Here is a 20,318-nt window from a genome sequence, read left to right as displayed (position 1 = left end):
TTCAGATCATACAACGAGCAAGGCAAGAACTTAACACACGCGAGAGGAAGGGAGCACAACATACTCTTCAGATTAGGCACTTCCCTCTTCCCAATGCTCCCATTATGGCATTTCGCAATTAAGCTGTTAGTTAAGAACTGATGACAACCTGCAAACACACAGGAAGAACCTCCCAGGGCTCCCCACGCAGCTGGAATAACATGTCTTCTGGCTAAACTCGCTTGGGAAGACGAAACTCACATTGCATGACACCACAGCTGGGCACTGAACAGGGAAAGGAGCAAACCACAGCTCTTGTGCCCTTCAACAGCTCCTCACACACAGCTCCCACGACTCCCATCTCCAACCCTTCACACCTTGCACGGTGTACTTTGACCCTCAGCATCTGCAAGCACTTGCAGGATCACGCACGGACTGCACATAGCTGTCTTCACATCTCTGCACTAAGAGGGAGACAGATTGTCTGCCAAGTGCACCTCAGAGGAGAAACGTCAAGGGTCTGAAAGTAAAAGAGGCGCTGTCCTCCAGGAGAGACTGGCTCAGGGAACGGCGTGCAACACAGGAACGCCGTGATGAGAGCCAAAGGCCCGCTCTAAGGAAGCTCCAGCCGGCAGCAGGCTCCCTTCGCCGGCCTCCCACAGCCACTGTAACGCTGAGCCGCAACCCCACGCTCCCCCCCGCAGCAAGAGGCACCAGCACCCAGCGCGGTGCTGAACGCAGCTTTGCCTTCCTTGGAACGACAGCTCCGCGCGGGACAGAGAGAGAAGGCGGCGGGAAAGGGCAGAGAAGCAGCAGAGGGAAGCGTCGCGGAGCAAGTGTGCTCAGAGGAACTCACCGGGGGAGCGGCGGGGTCCGCGCGGCGGGCGCCGGCAGGGTCCTCCCCGAGCAGCGGCGCGGGCTCGTCGGGCGGCGGCCGGGCCGGGAGGGTGTCGCAGCAGCTGCCGCCCGACAAGCGGAGCTGGCTCTTGCGCGAGTCGGCGGTGAGCGACACCTCGTGCGAGTAGGAGTGCAGGAAGGCGCGGACGCCGTCGATGCCCACGAAGTGCGAGGCCGGGACGCCGCGCAAGGCGCCGCTGCCCGCCGCCAGCAGCTGCGAGCGGCGCCAGCGCCGCAGGCGCAGCGCCAGCAGCAGCAGCAGGAAGGCGAGGAAGAGGCAGGACACGGCCGCCACGGCCACCACCAGCCACCGCGTCAGGCTGCCGGCCGCCTCGCCCGGCGCCGCCGCCGCGCTGCCCAGCTCCGACAGCAGCTCGGCCACGCTCTCGGCCAGCACCACCGTCAGCGTCGCCGTGGCCGACAGCGCCGGCCGCCCGTGGTCCTTCACCACCACCACCAGGCTCTGCCGCGCCGCGTCGCGGGCCAGCGGGAAGCGCGCCGTCCGCACCTCGCCGCTGTGCAGCCCCACGCGGAACAGCCCCGGCTCCGTCGCCTTGGCCAGCTCGTACGACAGCCACGCGTTCTGCCCCGCGTCCGCGTCCACCGCCACCACCTTGGCCACCAGCGCCCCGGGCTCCGCCGAGCGCGGCGCCAGCTCCACGCCCGCCCACCCCCGCGCCCGCGCGCCGCCGCCGCCGCCGCCGGCGGGTACAGCACCTGCGGCGCGTTGTCGTTCTCGTCCACGATCACGAGCCGCACCGACACGTTGCTGCTCAGCGCCGGCGCGCCGCCGTCCTCCGCCCGCACCCACAGCCCCACCTCGCGCACCTCCTCGTAGTCGAAGGAGCGCAGCGCGTACAGCGCGCCCGTCTCCGCCTGCACCGACACGTACGACGACAGCGGCGCGCCCGCACCCGCCCCTCCGACAGCCGGTACCGCACGCGCGCGTTCTGCCCCAGTCCGCGTCCGACGCCCGCACCGTCAGCCCAGCGCGCCCGCCGCGTTGTTCTCGGGCAGCCGGGCGCTGTAGCGCGCCTCCGCGAACACCGGCGCGTTGTCGTTCACGTCCAGCACCCGCAGCGCCAGCACCGCGCTGCTCCACAGCGCCGGCGACCCGCCGTCCGCCGCCCGCACCGTCACGTTGTACTCCGCCACCGCCTCCCGGTCCAGCTCGCTCGCCGTCACCACGCGGTAGTAGTCCTCAAACGACCGCTCCAGCCGGAACGGGACGCGCTCGGCGATGCTGCACCGCACCTCGCCGTTCGCCCCCGAGTCCCGGTCCTGCACGTGCAGCAGGGCCACCACCGTCCCCGACGGCGCGTCCTCAGAGATCGCACTCAGCGCCGACGACACTGTCAGTTCGGGCGCGTTGTCGTTCACGTCTGTCACGCTGATCGCGACTTTCGCCGTGTCGAAAAGCTCGCCGCCATCATGGGCTTGCACCTCCAGGTGATGTGACGAGATTTCCTCAAAGTCCAAAGCGTCCTTAAGGGATATTGCTCCCGTCTCAGAGTCCAGGTAAAAAAGTTCCGACGCCCGGTCTGAAATTTTATGGAAACTGTATTTCACGTGCCCGTTCAGCCCCTCGTCGGCGTCGGCGGCCGTGACGCTGACGAGGACGGAGCCCACGGGCACGTCCTCCGGCACACGCACCGTGTACTCCGCCTGGCTGAACACGGGCGCGTTGTCGTTCGCGTCCAGCACCGCCACGCGGATCCGCGCCGTGCCCGTCCGCGCCGGCTCTCCGCCGTCGCTCGCCCTCAGCACCAGCTCGTGAAACGAACCCCGCCTCCTCCCTCCAGCGCCTTCGCCAGCACCAGCTCGGGACGCTGAGCCCCGCCGGGGCCCGCCTGCACGGCCAGCGAGAAGTGCTCGTCGCCGCTCAGCTCGTACCTCTGCAGGGAATTCGGTCCCACGTCCGGGTCGTGAGCCTCGGCCAGGGGAAACCGCGACCCCAGCGCTGTCGTCTCGCTCATTCTCAGTTCTTTTTCTGCCTCTCGGAAGCTGGGCGCGTTGTCGTTAATGTCCGTGATTTCCACTTCGATACCGTAAACCTGCATTTCCCCTCCACTATCACCTCACAGCGCAGCACGCATTTCTCCACCAGCCGGCACAGCTGCTCTCTGTCTAGCCTCTCCGCCGTCACTAAATGTCCCGTCTTCCCGTGCAGAGCGAAGTACTGCGTCCTGCCTCTGTCTATGATACGGACGCCGCTGTCGCGGAGCGCCGGCAGGTCCAGCCGCAGGTCCTTGGCCACGTCGCCCACGAACGAGCCCTTCGGCATCTCCTCGGCAACCGAGTAGCGCAGCTGCCCCCACGCCGCCTCCCACGCCGACACCAGCACGCAGCACAGCACGGCTCGCTCCCGCCGGCCCCACCGCCTCCCCGCCGCGCACATCGCCGCCGCGGCTCCGCCGGCACCGCACCACCGCCGGACGCTCCCCGCGACGAACGCCGACCCGCCTCCCGCTCCCGCTCCGGCTCCGGCTCCGGCTCCCGCTCCGGCTCCGGCTCCCGCTCCCGCTCCGCTCCGCTCCCGCTCCGGCTCGCCGCTCCCGGCCGCTGCCGCCGGCCCCTCCGCCTCGCTGCAGCACGGCTCCGCACCGCGGGGACGCTCGCAGACCGCCCGGACGCCGAGCCACCCACCCAGCCCAGCCAGCCAGCCAGCCGGGCCGCAGCGGGCGGGGCTGCCTGCAGCGCTCCGGCCTTCCTCTCGCTCCTCCTCGGTCAACAGCGGCGCCCGCAGCCTCCTCCCGGCACTGCAGGCACCGAGCGCTGCCGAGCGCTGCCCGCCCTGCCTTTGCCACGGGCAGCTCGCGGGGACGGGGCCGCCGCCGCGGACACATCGGTTCCCGTCCAGCCCTGATCTCCGGCGCTCGCTTGTCTCCAGCCGAGCTCCTCTTTCAGCCTCCAGGCCATCCCGACCACAAAGAAATCACACGCCTCCCGTGGGCGGGTACTTCTACCGCACGGGAAGAATGAAGTGGTAATGGCGATATAGATGAAGTAAAGTAGTTTTTCTCATTTTAACGTGTAGAATAGTCTTACTCTTATCCTATTAGTCCAAAAGCACAATCCCCACGCATTTTTCTAGCCGTCGTGCTATAATGACTGCTGCAAGGATAGCAAAAGAAAACAGGCTCTGAGCGAGAAAGGTGATGATCGGACACCCACCCCCGCCCCCGGAGAAGCAGAGGCAGCAGGCTGATTACCTCAAGCGGCTGCAGCTTTGCTTGAAATACTTCAGTTCGTAGGGAACGCGCTTCAAATTGACTACTGCACCACTACTGACGGAGATTCGACAGCTAAAGGCAGAAGCAGGTGGGGTCAATGAACGGAGAACCTAAGCCCCTGAGCCCCTACAGCTCCTGAGGAGCTGGGGTTGCCCAGGCGCCTGCCATGGGCTCTGGGAGTTCTCCCTAGAAGACCTTCCTCAAAACACAGTGCCGGAGGAGGCTCCCCTCCTGCTCGAAAACCATGCTCTCCCACCCACCCCGTTTCAGCCTCTACGTCCCTTGATCACTTCGCACTCACTGTACTACAGCTACCCGGGAGGCGGGAAGCACCTGCAGTGAACCTGGCCAGAACCATCTGCTCGGCTCCCCGCAAACTGCAGGGAAAATGGCTGTGCGAGTACAGCAAGAAGAACAACAGGTCCATCTGCCTCGGCTCCTGTGCCTCTTCTGTGGCCCACAACAGCAAAGCGGGGATGGGTGCAGCCATAGAACAGGCTTGGTTTGCTCCAGATCTTTCTTACGCCCTTTCTTTTCCCGGTATTCGTCTATTCTCTACAGTATTTTGAACTGGATGAGAGCAACTGAATTGTATTAAAAGGCGGGTACATCCACAGATAGAGCTAATAATGGAAAAGGAAATTTGAAGGCCTTTAACGGGTGATTTCCCTTTTTCCTAGGCCACATGAATTTAGGGTTTATAGTTTATACACATTTACATTTATATCTATCCGAGGAATTCGAGAGCTTGAACGAGCAGGAAGGGGCTTTGATTTTCTCAGCAATCACGGTGGAAAAGATGGATGCCTGTTAGTACAGGGTTCATCTAATGCTTGAATCTTCATGTTGGTAGGACAACTTTCCAACAAAATACTGTAGGACAGCAGGAGAAGACAAGTACAGCTGCACACCCTGAACTATGTGGAGGCTTTGTAAAAGTGCAAATGGACTTTACTGAGGTGCCTAATTGCTGTCATTTTGAGTAATTCCTTCTGGTTTTAGAGATGTTCTCAGGATGGGTAGAGCCCTCTTCTTCTCAACATGTAGATGCAACAGCTATTGCAAAAAGTGGCTGAGAGACTGAATTCCTCGTTTAGTATTCCCCTGTCAAGGGGATCAACCAGGGCCAAGCACCTCTCTTTGGGAAAAGGGGATCGGAAAAGAAGACAGGCTCTGAACTACAAAAGGCAGTTTGTTTGGGGTTTTTTATGATCCCATTCTACACCTTCCCCTGTGTATGAAAGACAGATCAGGGACAGTAAAAAAGAGGGAACTACCACCCAGGAAAAAGAAATGAGAAATAACTGCACAAAGAACTCGGAAAAATCATGCCTGGATAAAATGTATCCGTCCCATTAATGCTGCCATTTCTGCAGCAGCCTTCTCCAAAACATGGCAGGGCACTCGATGGAAGAGGGGAACATTCAGTAGGGAGGAACAATCTGTAACTTCTCCATGCATGGAGCCACATGCACCTTTCCTTTGGGAAACACCATTAACCAACGGGTTTGCATCCAGCTATCAACCACGTCCAAGTACATCGGCTTGGGAAAAAAGTGATCGAGAAGGAAAAAGCTCCAACACCAGCGTCCACCGCATTTTCCCGACTCTGTCGTGCAGAATCATTAATTTACCGCGTTCACCGTTACGAACTCAAACGAGAGTTGTAGTCAAAACCTCTCAGCTGAACCCAAACCTGTGACCACCAAAGAACCAAGAAGTGCCGCCGCTAGCTGCCTGCTCTGAGTGGAAGGGGGTTATCCCGTTCCTTTCTTCATTCCTTCCTTCATGGAGACACGGATCAGCACTTCCCATCCACCCCACCCGGGGAAACCCAGGAGAAAGAGGACGGAGGTTCAGAAAGGTACAGGGTCTCATTCAGCACAGGAAGGATCGCCTTCACCGTTACTAACACACACCATTGTAGACAGCACAGGTTTTGTAGACCCTTTTTTTGCCTTCTCGACACCAGCATCAGCAGAGCTCATTACATCTCAGAGGGTCACACACACCTGTACCATTTTATCCAGCACAGCTTGAATGGCAGGACCTCTCCACTGACCCTACTCGTGTGACAGCTGACGACGCAGGAAGTGCCGCTTCGCACTGCCTGCTGCCACCAAAGTCACGGCACAGCACTGTTTCATTCCTTCATGGAAACAGGGATCGCAGTGGCCCCAAGCAGAGCAAGGAAGACCCAGCAGCCCACTGCCCTCGGCGTGAGGTTAGGTATATTTCTCTGCTCACCACCATTCTCGGAAGAAATAGAAGGATTCAAAAGCACCCAAATGGTAAACGGCCAAACTACAAGAGGAGCAGGCATCCAACAGAGAATGGCTCATCAAACTATGGCTCATGGGGAATCTCCTCCCCTCTTTTATCACACACACTTGTTCCACAGAGATGCCACTTCTACTGAGGTCATGTTTACATATATTCCCCACCAACACCTCTCTTTTATTTGACTCAGGAAGCATGGAAACCTTTCCTTAATGCAACTCCAAAGGCGTTTACAACGGACATACGCTCTCGGGTACTTTCACGTCGTCCCCGAGCCACAATGAATGCTCAGAAGGCAATGTTCCTGGCACAGCAATAATAAAGGAACTCATCTAGCTTTTATATAATCATGACGCAACTATAAGAGCAAGCAACCATATTATAGCTAGGGAAGACTTTAAGAGCTTTTTAGCACTCTGTCAGGTTTTTTCAGTTCTGCTTTCCTTCCCTGCCACAAATACCAAGAAGGAAATAGTTGTGTTGGAGTAATCAAGAAGTAATCAGAAACAGAACAAAGCAAAAGTCATTGCAATCCTGTCATGCCGGGCCTGCAAAGGGTTTCCCTCTTCCCGGCCTTTCTTCCTTTTGCTCCTGTAAGTCTCTGACCTTTGTCCCACTGTTGATTTTTCTTGTAGGGAGAAGAGCAATTACATGCAAAATGTATCACCCTAAAGGTAGTGTGTAGACCTCTATCCTAACATAGCCAAATAACCTTTATTGTTTTGTTTCTGATTCACAAAACTTCCTTCTTTTGCATCTCCATACTTGAGGGGCTGACAATGGGAAAGTGCCAAGACACGTCGAGTCTTTCATACAATTGTACAGTGTTTGGTTGGAAACTTTAAAGATCACCGAGTCCACCCCTCTGCCATGGGCAGGGACATCCTTCACTAGGTCACGTTGCTCAAAGCCCCGTCCAAGCTGTCCTTGAACCCTGCCAATGATGGCGCATCCACAACTTCCCTGGGCAACCTGTTCCAGTCTCTCACCACTCTCATTGTAAAAATTCTTCCTTATGTCAATCAAACTACCCTCCTTCGTTCAAAACCATTGCCCCTTGTCCTGTCACGACAGGCCCTGGTAAAAAGTCTGTCCCCATCTCTCTTATCAACCCCCTTTATATATTGAAAAGGCACAATAAGGTCCCCCAGAGCCTTCTCTTCTCCAGGCTGAAGAACCTCAACTCCTTCAGCCCTTCTTCATAGGGAGGTGTTCCAGTCCTTTGACCATTTTTGTGGCCCTCCTCTGGACCAGCTCTAACAGGTCCATGTCTTTCTTGTAGTGTGGGCCCCAGAGCTACGCAGTACTCCAGCTATGGTCTCATGAAAGCGTGGTAGAGGGGGAGCACCACCTCCCTCGACCTGCTGGCCATGCTACTTGTTATGCAGCCAAGGACACGATTGGCTTTCTGGGCAACAAGAGCACGTGGCCAGCTCATGTCCCATTTGTCTCCTACCAGTACCCCCAAGTCCTTCTCTGCAAGGCTGCTCTCAATCCAGTCCTCCCACAGCCTGTATTGATATTGCGGATTGCCCCAACCCAGGGGCAGGACCTTGCTCTTGGCCTTGTTGAACTGCACGAGGTTCACATGGGCCCACTCCTCCAGCCTGTCAAGGTCCCTCTGGGTGGCATCCCTTCCCTCTAGCAAATCGACTGCACCACTCAGCTGGTAGCATCTGCAAACTTGCTGTGGGTGCACTCAATCCCACTCACTATGTCATTGATGAAGATACTAAATACTACTGGTCCCAGTACGGACCCTTGAGGAATACCACACCTTACTGGTTTCCACTTGGACATTGAGCCACTGACTCAGCCAGTTCCTTATCCATCTAACTGTCCGCCTGTCAAACCCATATCTTTCCAATTAGGCGGCCAATATGATTTGGGGGACCATGTGGGGAACACCCTGCACGTGTTCTCCCACTGACCCCTAGTCTCTTCATGGAAACTCCTTGCCTGGCCTGGGTTGCCACTCTGCACTTTGAGGACTGCAGTAGACATGGGTTTGCATTCTTGTGCTACAGACAAGCGTGCCTGGGTGAGCACACGTATGCCTATGAAAGCCTTCCTCTTTACAGCTGTAAACCTCAAAGGGGTGTACGGGAACTGCCCCTGCACTCAGACAGTTGCAACAGATGTGACCTTCCCCAGTGGATCAGACGCCCTGAGGTCAGCTGTAGCTCATGACAACAAGCAAGGCAAGAGTTAGAAACATACAGGAATGAACAGATCAGGTGGAATAACATTTCTGAGGCCAAACTTACTGAGCAGAAGCAACTCAAATTGCATGGTACTCCATCAGGCACACGGTTGTGTTAACTGTGACAAGCAAGGAAATGACCATCTGTTCTGCTATAGCCTCTACACACAGAGCTCCACGAGTCTTCTCTCCAACCCTACACAACTTGCAGCTTTGCTTCTGACCTTCTCCTAATTGGCAAAAACATATCAGGAGAGGATAACGCACTACAATCCCACCAAGAAGGCAGGTATATTTCTCTGCTCACCACCATTCTCGGAAGAAATAGAAGGATTCAAAAGCACCCAAATGGTAAACGGCCAAACTACAAGAGAGCAGGCATCCAACAGAGAACGGCTCATCAAACTCATGGCTCACGGGGAATCTCCTCCCCTCTTTTATCACACACACTTGTTCCACAGAGATGCCACTTCTACTGAGGTCATGTTTACATATGTTCCCCACCAACAAGAACAGAACACCATGATACCCTCACAGCTCCTGCCTTTCACACTCCCTGCAGCATGAGCAAGAGGCACGAACACACGACACATTGCTAAACGAAGCTCTGCTGATAATTACAAGGAAACCTACTACGTAGGAGACCAGGTAAAGAACAACAAAAACATAAATCAGACAAGCAAGGCAAGGAAGCATTAGAAGAGAAAGTGGTGTCAGAGCAACTCACCGAGAGGAGCGTCTCAGTCTTCACTGCAGGCGTGGAAAGTCATCCCAGAGAGCACCTAGAAGTCATTCAGATCTCAAGCTGCAAGTGCAGCCCTAAAGTCTTACTCTGGACTACGCAGCAGGGGGTTTCATTCTAAGAAACAGTCATGGGCTCTCAGCAATTTTTCTACTCTGTGGCCTGCTCATCTCCCACAAATATGAAGCCGTAAGTGTAAGCCCCTTCTCATGGGCTCTTTCTCAAGCTAAGTCTTCTGAGAAACTACAACAGATGCTCTTTTAGCTTCTGCTTCATTTTCCTCACACCTAAATTTCTGTCTTAGGTGCCTGAAGTAAGTATTTGCTGCAAAAAAACACACACAGTTTCAAATGCAAAAGCAGCACCCAGAAATGGGCAAAATGAACCACGACCTTCCAGGAAATAAAGGCCTGAAAGAAAGGGTCATGACAACTATGAAGCAATTCTCCATCGCAATGTTCCAGGAGATACAGATGGATGAAAGAGGTTTCACACAGGAATTATAAGCTGTTCTACACATGCATCATTGTTCTCTGCCCACAGTTATTGCACAAACACTTCAGGATTGGAGGACTACCATTGCCTTTCAGGACAGGGAAACCAGGATCACAGCCAAAACGGCACAGGCCTTGGCACCAGGCATGAAATCAAACCACTGCTCAGCCAAAACACCTAGACTCGCCCAGTTTCCTGCCTCAAAGCCAGCCTCTCACCCTCCTTGCACAACATTCACAGTCATTACTTGCACCATGGTCAATATCCAATGTTTTGGCCATATGTCAGCCACAGGCAAAAGAGCATGTCATTACGTGCCATCTTAGGGAAACACAAGTCTATCAAAGTCTTTCTCTTGGCACCTGAACACCTTCAAGGTACGGATGGAAACTGCTCCCCCAGCCCAACAATTCTCACAGAGCTTTCAACGTTTCAAGGGTTACCAGCCACAATGAGGCCCAGCTTTAGACCTGGACAACTAACAAGGCAAGAATGGGAAACCTACACAAGTGAAGGCGTCATAGCTTAACATTTCAGATCATGTCAGCTGTAGGAGGTACACAAGAAGGCTGTCTACTTGGCAAATACTCCACAGGAGGCTCACACAGCAGCTCACACCAAAGACCAGAGCCACAGTTCCTCAAAGGAATTTCTTTGGACGACACAATAGGGAAAATGCATGGAATCACCACTCCGGGCCTCTTACAATTAGGACAAACGGAACTTTTACACGGCATGTACGGACAGTCAGACAAATGTAACAGATGCGATCTTCCACACACTGTCAGAGACAAAGGCCCACCTTCAGATCATGACAACGAGCAAGGCAAGAACTTAACACACGCAGAGAGGAAGGGAGCACAACATACTCTTCCAGATTACGGCACTTTCCTCTTCCCAATGCTCCCATTACGGCATTTCTCATAAGTACCTAATTAAGCTGTTAGTTAAGAACTGATGACAACCTGCAAACACACAGGAAGAACCTCCCAGGGCTCCCCACGCAGCTGGAATAACATGTCTTCTGGCTAAACTCGCTTGGGAAGACGAAACTCACATTGCATGACACCACAGCTGGGCACTGCACAGAGAAAGGAGCAAACCACAGCTCTTGTGCCCTTCAACAGCCAGCTCCTCACGCACAGCTCCCACGACTCCCATCTCCAACCCTTCACACCTTGCACGGTGCTTGACCCTCATCATTTGCAAGCACCTCTCATCATACAGCCAGTTGCCCACACTATTTCTGTTCAGCATGCATCAGGATCACGCACGGACTGCACATAGCTGTCTTCACATCTCTGCACTAAGAGGGAGACAGATTGTCTGCTAAGCGCACCTCAGAGGAGAAACGTCAAGGGTCTGAAAGTAAAAGAGGCGCTGTCCTCCAGAGAGACTGGCTCAGGGAACGGCGTGCAACACAGGAACGCCGTGATGAGAGCCAAAGGCCCGCTCTAAGGAAGCTCCAGCCGGCAGCAGGCTCCCTTCGCCGGCCTCCCACAGCCACTGTAACGCTGAGCCGCAACCCCACGCTCCCTCCCCGCAGCAAGAGGCACCAGCACCCAGGCGCGGTGCTGAACGCAGCTTTGCCTTCCTTGGAACGACAGCTCCGCGCGCGGGACAGAGAGAGAAGGCGCGGGGGAAAGGGCAGAGAAAGCAGCAGAGGGAAGCGTCGCGGAGCAAGTGTGCTCAGAGGAACTCACCGGGGAGCGGCGGGGTCCGCGCGGCGGGCGCCGGCAGGGTCCTCCCCGAGCAGCGGCGCGGGCTCGTCGGGCGGCGGCCGGGGCCGGGAGGTGTCGCAGCAGCTGCCGCCCGACAAGCGGAGCTGGCTCTTGCGCGAGTCGGCGGTGAGCGACACCTCGTGCGAGTAGGAGTGCAGGAAGGCGCGGACGCCGTCGATGCCCACGAAGTGCGAGGCCGGGACGCCGCGCAAGGCGCCGCTGCCCGCCGCCAGCAGCTGCGAGCGGCGCCAGCGCCGCAGGCGCAGCGCCAGCAGCAGCAGCAGGAAGGCGAGGAAGAGGCAGGACACGGCCCGCCACGGCCACCACCAGCCACCCGTCAGGCTGCCGGCCGCCTCGCCCGGCGCCGCCGCCGCGCTGCCCAGCTCCGACAGCAGCTCGGCCACGCTCTCGGCCAGCACCACCGTCAGCGTCGCCGTGGCCGACAGCGCCGGCCGCCCGTGGTCCTTCACCACCACCACCAGGCTCTGCCGCGCCGCGTCGCGGGCCAGCGGGAAGCGCGCCGTCCGCACCTCGCCGCTGTGCAGCCCCACGCGGAACAGCCCCGGCTCCGTCGCCTTGGCCAGCTCGTACGACAGCCACGCGTTCTGCCCGCGTCCGCGTCCACCGCCACCACCTTGGCCACCAGCGCCCCGGGCTCCGCCGAGCGCGGCGCCAGCTCCACGCCCGCCCACCCCGCGCCCGCGCCCGCCGCCGCCGCCGCCGCCGCCGGCGGTACAGCACCTGCGGCGCGTTGTCGTTCTCGTCCACGATCACGAGCCGCACCGACACGTTGCTGCTCAGCGCCGGCGCGCCGCCGTCCTCCGCCCGCACCCACAGCCCCACCTCGCGCACCTCCTCGTAGTCGAAGGAGCGCAGCGCGTACAGCGCGCCCGTCTCCGCCTGCACCGACACGTACGACGACAGCGGCGCGCCCCGCACCCGCCCCTCCGACAGCCGGTACCGCACGCGCGCGTTCTGCCCCCAGTCCGCGTCCGACGCCCGCACCGTCAGCACCAGCGCGCCCGCCGCGTTGTTCTCGGCAGCCGGGCGCTTGTAGCGCGCCTCCGCGAACACCGGCGCGTTGTCGTTCACGTCCAGCACCCGCAGCGCCAGCACCGCGCTGCTCCACAGCGCCGGCGACCCGCCGTCCGCCGCCCGCACCGTCACGTTGTACTCCGCCACCGCCTCCCGGTCCAGCTCGCTCGCCGTCACCACGCGGTAGTAGTCCTCAAACGACCGCTCCAGCCGGAACGGGACGCGCTCGGCGATGCTGCACCGCACCTCGCCGTTCGCCCCCGAGTCCCGGTCCTGCACGTGCAGCAGGGCCACCACCGTCCCCGGCGGCGCGTCCTCAGAGATCGCGCTCAGCTGAGAAGTCAATGTCAGTTCGGGCGCGTTGTCGTTCACGTCTGTCACGTGATCGCGACTTTCGCCGTGTCGAAAAGGCCGCCGCCGTCCGTGCCTGCACCTCCAGTTCGTACGGAGTCGCCTTCCTCGAAGTCCAGGCTCCGCACCAGCGTGATCGCTCCCGTCTCAGACTCCAGCTGGAAAATCCGATGCCAGGTTCCGACATTTCTTCAAGGAGTATTTCACGTGCCCGTTCAGCCCCTCGTCGGCGTCGGCGGCCGTGACGCTGACGAGGACGGAGCCCACGGGCACGTCCTCCGGCACACGCACCGTGTACTCCGCCTGGCTGAACACGGGCGCGTTGTCGTTCGCGTCCAGCACCGCCACGCGGATCCGCGCCGTGCCCGTCGCGCCGGCTCTCCGCCGTCGCTCGCCCTCAGCACCAGCTCGTGAAACGCCGCCTCCTCCCGGTCCAGCGCCTTCGCCAGCACCAGCTCGGGACGCTGAGCCCCGCCGGGGCCCGCCTGCACGGCCAGCGAGAAGTGCTCGTCGCCGCTCAGCTCGTACCTCTGCAGGGAATTCGGGTCCCACGTCCGGGTCGTGAGCCTCGGCCAGGGGAAACCGCGACCCCAGCGCTGTCGTCTCGCTCATTCTCTCCTCCTTTCTGCCTCTGAAGCTGGGCGCGTTGTCGTTAATGTCCGTGATTTCCACTTCGATGCCGTAAACCTGCATTTCCCCCTCCACTATCACCTCACAGCGCAGCACGCATTGCTCCACAGTCCGCAGAGCTGCTCTCTGTCTAGCCTCTCCGCCGTCACTAAATGTCCCGTCTTCCCGTGCAGAGCGAAGTACTGCGTCCTGCCTTCGTCCAGACTACGGACGCCGCTGTCGCGGAGCGCCGGCAGGTCCAGCCGCAGGTCCTTGGCCACGTCGCCCACGAACGAGCCCTTCGGCATCTCCTCGGCAACCGAGTAGCGCAGCTGCCCCCACGCCGCCTCCCACGCCGACACCAGCACGCACCACAGCACGGCTCGCTCCCGCCGGCCCCACCGCCTCCCCGCCGCGCACATCGCCGCCGCGGCTCCGCCGGCACCGCACCACCGCCGGACGCTCCCCGCCGACGAACGCCGACCCGCCGCCCGCTCCGGCTCCGCTCCGGCTCCGGCTCCCGCTCCGGCTCCCGCTCCCGCTCCGGCTCGCCGCTCCGGCTCCCGCTCCCGCTCCGCTCCGCCGGCTCGCCGCTCCCGGCCGCTGCCGCCGGCCCCTCCGCCTCGCTGCAGCACGGCTCCGCACCGCGGGGACGCTCGCAGACCGCCCGGACGCCGAGCCACCCACCCACCCAGCCAGCCAGCCAGCCAGCCAGCCAGCCGGGCCGCAGCGGGCGGGCTGCCTGCAGCGCTCCGGCCTTCCTCTCGCTCCTCCTCGGTCAACAGCGGCGCCCGCAGCCTCCTCCCGGCACTGCAGGCACCGAGCGCTGCCGAGCGCTGCCCGCCCTGCCTTTGCCACGGGCAGCTCGCGGGGACGGGGCCGCCGCCGCGGACCACATCGGTTCCCGTCCAGCCCTGATCTCCGGCGCTGGCTTGTCTCCAGCCGAGCTCCTCTTTCAGCCTCCAGGCCATCCCGACCACAAAGAAATCACACGCCTCCCGTGGGCGGGCGATCTTCTACCGCACGGCAAAAATGTTCTTGTAATGGTGAAATAAAGTTTTCGTAATATGACGTGTGGAATATTACGTGTCTTATTGCATTAGTCCAAAAGCACAATCTCCACCACGAGTTGCACAGCTTTTGCAGTAGTCGTGCTTGAATGACTTTTCCTCACCCTTTCTGCAGATCAAAACGGCCTCATACTGGAACGCCAGCAGCCACATTACTTTCCCAAACCCCAACCAACAGTACAAGGCAGCAGCGGAGATCCCCCTCAAAAGAAGTCCTCCTCAGGGACGGCCCTGCCCTCTCCATTTTGTCACTTCTCACCTGCACATCGGAGGCTGCTCTGAAGCAGCCTCCATTTCTCCCCCTTCTCCAACCACCACTTCGGAAGTTTGGGTGACAGCCTTACACTACAGGCCGTGCTTCCACTTAGGACTCAGCGCTCCATTCTAGAGTAAGTCAGCAGCAGGCAGCGATGCACATGCACTCTCTCGTGCTGGGTCCATTACAAAAACAGAAACTCACGCATAAAGCAAACCCTTAGACTGAAACGCTACCAACCAGGGCAAAGTAGAACTGTTTGGGGAAAAAAGAATAGGAAAAAAAGAGAGGCTCTGAAACAGAAACAAAAGGTGATTTGGGCGGCGGGAGGGAGATCCCATTCTTACGCCTTAAAGAGAGATCTGGAACCGTAGAAAATACCACCCACGATGGAACAATAAACGAGAAATAGCTGCACAAAGCACACAGAGAAATAATGCCTGGACAAAATTAATCCATCCCACTAGCGCTGCCATTTTGCAGCAGCCTTCCCTCAAAAGATGTGACGGCACATGGCAGAGGTGGAGGAACAATCTCTGACTTCTCCATTCCTGCAGCCTCAGGCACGTTTCCTTTGGGAGTCCAACACTAAACAGCATTAACCAACGGGTTTTTGCTCAGCGGTCAAACAATGTCCATCGCTTCGGGAAAAGCGATCGGGAAGGAAACATCAACACCAAGCGTCAACCACATTTTACTGATCGTGTCATGTAGAATTAGCAGATCTCATTGTACAGAGGAAGGATCCACCTTCACTGTTACTAACACACACCATTGTAGACAGCACAGGTTTTGTAGACCATGTTTTTGCCTTGAATGGCTGGAACCTCTCCACTGACTCAACTCGTCTGACAGCTGATGACACAGGAGGTGCCAGTTGCACTTGCCAAAAAAGCGGCGGTACAGGATTATTTCATTCCTTCATGGAAACAGAGATCGGCACTAACTGCCAAAGCAAACAAAGACCAACAGCCCACTAACCTCTGCTGGTAAAACAGGCACTGTTCCAAAAGCGGCTGAGGGACTGAATTCCTCGGTTTCCTATTCCCCTGTCAAGGGGATCAACCAGGGCCAAGCACCTCTCTTTGGGAAAAAGGGATCGGAAAAGAGGACAGGCTCTGAAACTACAAAAGGCAGTTTGTTTGGTTTTTTGAGGTTCCATTCTACACCTTCCCTGTGTATGAAAGACAGATCAGGGACGGTAAAAAAGAGGGAAACTAACGCTAGCAGAAAGAAATAGAAAGACAAGAACTTGGAAAAATCATGCCTGGATAAAATGTATCCGTCCCATTAATGCTGCCATTTCTGCAGCAGCCTTCTCCAAAACATGGCAGGGCACTCCACGGAAGAGGGGAACATTCACTAGGGAGGAACAATCTGTAACTTCTCCATGCATGGAGCCACACGCACCTTTCCTTTGGGAAACACCATTAACCAAAGGGTTTGCATCCAGCTATCAACCACGTCCAAGTACATCGGCTTGGGAAAAAAGTGATCGGGAAGGAAAAAGCTCCAACACCGAGCGTCCACGCATTTTCCCGACTCTGTCGTGCAGAATCATTAATTTACCGCGTTCACCGTTACGAACTCAAACGAGAGTCGTAGTCAAAACCTCTCAGCTGAACCCGAACCTGTGACCACCAAAGAACCAAGAAGTGCCGCCGCTAGCTGCCTGCTCTGAGTGGAAGGGGGCTGGCCCGTTCCTTTCTTCATTCCTTCCTTCATGGAGACACGGATCAGCACTTCCCATCCACCCCACCCGGAGAAACCCAGGAGAAAGAGGACGGAGGTTCAGAAAGGTACAGGGTCTCATTCGGTACAGGAAGGGTACGCCTTCGCCGTTACTAACACACACCACTGTAGACAGCACAGGTTTTGTAGACCCTTTCTTTGCCTTCTCGACACCCAGCATCAGCAGAGCTCATTACATCTCAGAGGGTCACACCACCTGTACCATTTTATCCAGCACAGCTGAATGGCAGGAACCTCTCCACTGACCCTACTCGTGTGACAGCTGACGACGCAGGAAGTGCCGCTTCGCACTGCCTGCTGCCACCCAAGACACGGCACAGCACTGTTTCATTCCTTCATGGAAACAGGGATCGGCAGTGGCCGCCCAAGCAGAGCAAGGAAGACCCAGCAGCCCACCGCCCTCGGCGTGACGTTAGGAAAGGCTCAGAGGCAAGGACTGCGCGGGCTTACAGACCTGCGGGGCGTCGGCGTCGGCGTCGGCGGGCGGCTCTCCCGCGCCGGCGCTGCTGCTCGGGCTCCGCTTCCCGCAGGGCTCCCCGCCCAGCAGCTCCTCCGCGGGCAGGCTGGGCAGCGGCGGCGGCGGCGGCAGCCAAGCGGCCTCGGCGACGGCGCGGCCCGGCGCCACGCACAGGTTGTAGGAGTAGGGCAAGGTGCCCTCGCAGAAGTCGGCCGGCAAGGCGCCGCCGGCCACGGAGAAGCGCTGCGCGCCCAGGCAGCGCAGGACGGCGGGCGGCCCGGCCCGGCGCACCCGCGCCAGCACGGCCAGCGCCACGCTCAGCAGGAACAGGGCGGAGAGGAGCGCCAGCGCCAGCACAGGTAGAACTGCAGCTCCGCCGGCGACTCGCCGCCCGCCGCCCGCTCGCTCAGCTCCGGCAGCGCCTCCTGCAAGCTCTCGGCCAGCACCACGTGCAGCGTGGCCGTGGCCGACAGCGCCGGCTGCCCGTGGTCCTTCACCACGGCCACCAGCCGCTGCTTCGCCGCGTCCCTCGCCGACACGGCCCGCGCCGTCCGCACCTCGCCGCTGTGCAGCCCCACGCGGAACAGCGCCGGCTCCGGCGCCTGCACCAGCTCGTACGACAGCCACGCGTTGCGCCCCGCGTCCGCGTCCACCGCCACCACCTTCGCCACCAGGTACCCGGCCTCGGCCGACCGCGGCACCACCTCGAACGGCGCCGCCGCCGCCCCCGCCCCCGCCCCCCGCCGCCGGCCACAGCACCCGCGGCGCGTTGTCGTTGCGGTCCAGCACGAAGACGCGCACCGTCGCCGTCGAGCTCCGCGCCGGCGCCCGCCGTCCTGCGCCCGCACCGCCACCGCGAACTCGCGGCACTCCTCGTAGTCGAAGGAGCGCTGCGCGTACACCGCGCCGCTCCGCGCCTCCACCGACACGTACGGCGCCGCGCCCGCCGCGCCCGCGCTGCCGCCCGCCAGCCAGTAGCTCACGCGCCCGTTGGCGCCCGCGTCCGCGTCCCGCGCGCGCACGCGCAGCACCGGCGCGCCCGCCGCGTTGTTCTCCGCCACGTAGGCGCTGTAGGCGGCCTCCTCGAACACCGGCGCGTTGTCGTTCACGTCCGACACCTCCAGCACCAGCGCCGCGCGGCTCCACAGCGCCGGGCTGCCCCGGTCCCTGGCCACCACCGTCGCCCGCTGCTCGGGCGCCTGCTCCCGGTCCAGCGCGCTCGCCGTCACCACTTGTACGAGCCGCCCGACGACGCCACGATCGACAGCGGCGCCTCGCCCGACAGCTCGCACCACACCTGCCCGTTCTCCCCGGAGTCCCGGTCCATCACGTTCAGGAGGGCCACCACCGTGCCGGCCGGCGCGTCCTCGGGCACCGGGCTCGACACCGACAACACCGTGATTTCGGGCGCGTTGTCGTTCACGTCCAGCACCTCCACCTCCACCTTGCAGTGCGCCACCAGACCGCCCCCGTCCCTCGCCTCCACCAGCAGCGTGTAGCCTCGCGTGTCCTCGAAGTCCAGCGCCTCCTGCAGCGTGATCGCCCCGCTCTCCGCGTCCACCACGAACTTCTCAAGCACCTTGGCCGGCGTTTCCCCGAAGCCGTAGGTGATGCGGGCGTTGGTGCCGGCGTCGGCGTCGGAGGCGGAGACGTTCAGCACCGGCGAGCCCGCGGCGCGTCCTCGCGCAGGCTCGCGCGGTACCGGTCCTGCGCGAACACGGGGGGTTGTCGTTGGCGTCGGTGACGTTGATGCAGAGCTGGGCGGTGCCGCTCCGGGGCGGCTCGCCGCCGTCCACCGCCGTCAGCACCAGCCGCAGGCTCTGCTCGCTCTCCCGGTCCAGCGCGCGCCGCAGCACCAGCTCCGCGAACTTGCTGCCGTCCTGGCTCTCCTTCGCCTCCACCGCGAAGTACCCGTTCGCCTCCAGCTCGTAGCCCTGCAGCGAGTTGCTGCCCACGTCCGCGTCTTCGGCCGTGCCCAAGCAAAGCGGCGCCGGGAGAAGTGAACTCGTTGATCTCCAGCTGGAAACGGTCTCGCAGGAAGCGCGGCGCGTTGTCGTTGACGTCCTGGATGGCCACCTCGACGTGGAAAACGTTGAGCGGGTTCTGCAGCAGCGCCTCGAAGCTGACGGAGCAGGACGCCGCCTCGCCGCACAGCTCTCCCGGTCCAGCCTCTCGCTCACGTACAGGTTCCCGGTCTCCCCGCTCACGCCGAAGTAGTGCTTCTCGGCGCTGAGCCGCAGCTTGCGTGCCGGCAGCTCCGCCGGGCTCAGCCCCAGGTCCCGCGCCAGCGGCCCCACCAGCGAGCCTCTGCCCAGCTCCTCGGCGATGGCGTAGCGGATCCGCTCCGGCGCCGCCCGGCAGCACAAGCCCAGCAGCAAAGCGGGCAGCAGCACTCGCCCGGCTGCTCGCCGGCGGCTCTGCCTCTGCCTGCCCGCCATTCTCGGCAGCGCTCGCCGCGCTCCTCCCTCCTGCCGCTGCCCTCCCTCCCTTCCAGCCGCTCTCCGCAGCGAGCGCAGGGGCCGCCGGACGGCAGCGATCTCGGCGCCGGCTCGGACGCCGCCGCTCCCCGCGCCGCCTCTCGCCTCTGCTGCCCGTGCCGCTGCCGCTCTGGCCGGCGCCGTGCGAGCGAGCAGCCTGCGGGGGCACGACGCTGCGGCGGCTCCGGCTCCGGCGGCTCCGGCTCCGCCCCGGCTCCGGCCCCGGCTGCGGCTGCGGCTCCAGCGCCGCTCCGCGTCGGCCAACAGCGGCACCCGGAGGCGCCGCGACGCCACCGCAGCCGGCTGATGGCCGCGCTCCCAGGGGCCGGGATTTGACTACTGGTTCAGTGGCTGCACCCAGCTTTGGGGTCTCTCTTTTATTAGACTCAGGAATTACTGACAATAAGATAGACCTCTACGATTGTCTTTCTGATTCACAAAACCTCCTTCTTTTGCATCTCCATACTTGAGGGGCTGACAATGGCAAAGTACCAAGACACGCTGAGTCTTTCATAGAATTGTACAGTGGGTTTGGTTGGAAAAGCCCTTTAAAGATCACCGAGTCCACCCCTCTGCCATGGGCAGGGACATCCTTCACTAGATCAGGTTGCTCAAAGCCCCGTCCAAGCTGTCCTTGAACCCTTCCAATGACGGCGCATCCACAACTTCCCTGGGCAACCTGCTCCAGTCTCTCACCACTCTCATTGTAAAACATTTCTTCCTTATGTGCAATCAAAATCTACCCTCCTTCGGTTTAAAAC

At 60.1% G+C, this 20,318-nt stretch overlaps 3 pseudogenes; all 3 read right to left on the bottom strand.

Moving 5' to 3' along the window:
- LOC127029159 (protocadherin gamma-A10-like) overlaps positions 1-3,274 on the bottom strand; it is a 4,591-nt pseudogene extending 1,317 nt beyond the window's left edge.
- Positions 3,275-11,528: 8,254 nt separating this feature from the next.
- Positions 11,529-13,967, bottom strand: LOC127029158 (protocadherin gamma-A2-like; annotated as a pseudogene).
- Positions 13,968-17,035: 3,068 nt separating this feature from the next.
- On the bottom strand, positions 17,036-19,518 carry LOC127029157 (protocadherin gamma-B5-like; annotated as a pseudogene).
- Between the last annotated feature and the right edge of the window lie 800 nt (positions 19,519-20,318).

This window comes from Gymnogyps californianus, unplaced genomic scaffold (genome assembly GCF_018139145.2).
Source record: "Gymnogyps californianus isolate 813 unplaced genomic scaffold, ASM1813914v2 HiC_scaffold_83, whole genome shotgun sequence".
In the NCBI taxonomy this organism is placed as follows: domain Eukaryota; kingdom Metazoa; phylum Chordata; class Aves; order Accipitriformes; family Cathartidae; genus Gymnogyps; species Gymnogyps californianus.
Note: the sequence above shows the minus strand (reverse complement) of the source record. Positions and strands in the feature narration are given on the sequence as shown.